The following is a 1988-nucleotide window of genomic DNA, read 5'->3' as shown; positions in this document are numbered from 1 at the left end:
TTTGATCTTTTGTTTAAATCACTGCTATGTCACCTACTAGAGGTAATGTTTTGATTGGTTAAACACTTTTGGTACTAGTGCATATAAGCTTGCTAATATGGATAATTTTTTCATTTCTGATGATGACATAATTAATGTCGAAATATTGAATCCCAACCCGATGGCGTGTATTTCAATACTTGGAGTATGTATTATACTTTCTTATCTGAGATTAATTAGTGGACCTTTCGGTTTCTCTACAGTAGTTTACATTTTTTTTTTAACGAATACCACTTGGTACTAGAGGTTCGTAAAATACAGTAGATGTTTTATTAAGCAAGCCTTTCGACCGTGTGACGTCGACGGCCTGAAACTGGCTGGCTGTTTATCTGGCTCTAACTTGGCATCAAACGCAATTAGGGGATTATCGTATCATGTTTTAAGACGGGTATATCTAGATAAAGTTCGACGTCAACCAGGCTATTGCCAAACTGTTTATCTAGTTAATCTGCTAAGAAGGGCTAATTATTGCTTAGCTCCATTGTGGCTCCACACAGTAGGCCCTAGAGATATGTAAATTAATTACTTACTGCCTGTCACTGCTTGGCATTTTTGTTTTTAGTTTTTTTCAATTTACTTAATCTTGAGAATGGTTCCATGATGGACCCGAAACGTCGATCTTTCTTGTCATAAAATTTTGTTTTGAGATTATGTTCTTAATTGATTTAATAAATAAAAGCCACAAATAATAATTTGATTTACTAAATTTCATTATGTAAAAATAGTTATGCTTTAACATAGATTAAAAATATGTTATGCCTTACTTATTTTTAATCTATGGTCTTTTTAATTAATTTTCTTTTTTTCTTATTGGAAATTCCATAGTGCAGAGTAAATTTATCAAAACCCATTGGGTTTACAGTAATATGAAAAAAAAAATAGTTTATACAGAAATAGTATCTAAAATCATCTCAGTTTCCAAAGTTAAAGCTCTAATCTAAACACACAATGTTAGGCAGAATGTATTTATTTGGAAAAGAACCCATTCTTTTGTGAAATTAAGAGGTTTATAGGTGAAAATTGTAAATTTAGAAATAACTTTTATTTTTTCCTTTGAACTGAGATCAATATGTGATTTTTTTTATTTCTTTAAAAGCATTTGTTTTTTAACGATTACAGCAGATGCAAATAATATTCTGAGAGATAATCGAAAAACAATGGCCATTGAATAACATTTTTTGATAGTAGAAATAAAAGTTTTAAAAACATTATTTCACTAACAAAGTAGGAATGACATACAGTATACAGTACTTCAACTACCAAAATATGCAACTCATAGTTAACCACAAACTTCACTTTTGTTAAATATCAAATGAATTAACTTTACATGTTTTAAACAATGTAAATAAACTGTAGTTAAAGCATGTAGATCAATTGTGTTTTTGAATCACAAGTTCATGTATGGGAAAAGGGAGAGGCTTACTTTCTCGCAAACTTAGCAATAAATTGTCTGCTTAGAGTTTATTTAAAGAAGTATTGCTTTTAGTAAACTGAATAATTAGGAATACATTTATTTCAGCAACTAATTTAGTTGCATACTTGGTTTTTACTCATCACTAATTAAATCCAAGTGCCTATTACTGGCTTAGGATTATATATAGTTATGTATGGCAATTATGTTAAGAATTAAAATGGCGTGCGATTGTGAGGGTAGGGTGATTATAGTAGGATTAAGTGGTATTGCTAAATCAATTGTGATTGACTGACTTGGTATATCAATAATTATGATTGTAGAACTCTCTTTTTCTTAAAAGAAAAAATAATAATAATTTGATGTTCATACTAACCCACTGTTTGTGGGGTTTACCAATACACAGATTGAATTTCTGGAAAATTGTGATTCCGCTTCCGTGAAATCTGCCACAAGTAAATTATTTTAGTATTAATAAATGCATGATTTATGTTGATTTATTGATTATGTTGTTGCTATTTTTTAACATTTAAATGAA

General features: G+C 29.5%; 1 protein-coding gene across 1 annotated transcript in view; it reads left to right on the top strand.

Moving 5' to 3' along the window:
• The window catches only part of LOC117119636 (MAM and LDL-receptor class A domain-containing protein 1-like), a 25510-nt gene that overhangs the window by 19123 nt on the left and 4399 nt on the right, over positions 1-1988 (top strand). The window lies entirely within an intron of this gene.

The sequence above is a fragment of the Anneissia japonica genome, unplaced genomic scaffold, assembly GCF_011630105.1.
Source record: "Anneissia japonica isolate Jap-2015-1 unplaced genomic scaffold, ASM1163010v1 scaffold287824_len104088_cov138, whole genome shotgun sequence".
Classification (NCBI taxonomy): domain Eukaryota; kingdom Metazoa; phylum Echinodermata; class Crinoidea; order Comatulida; family Comatulidae; genus Anneissia; species Anneissia japonica.
Note: the sequence above shows the minus strand (reverse complement) of the source record. Positions and strands in the feature narration are given on the sequence as shown.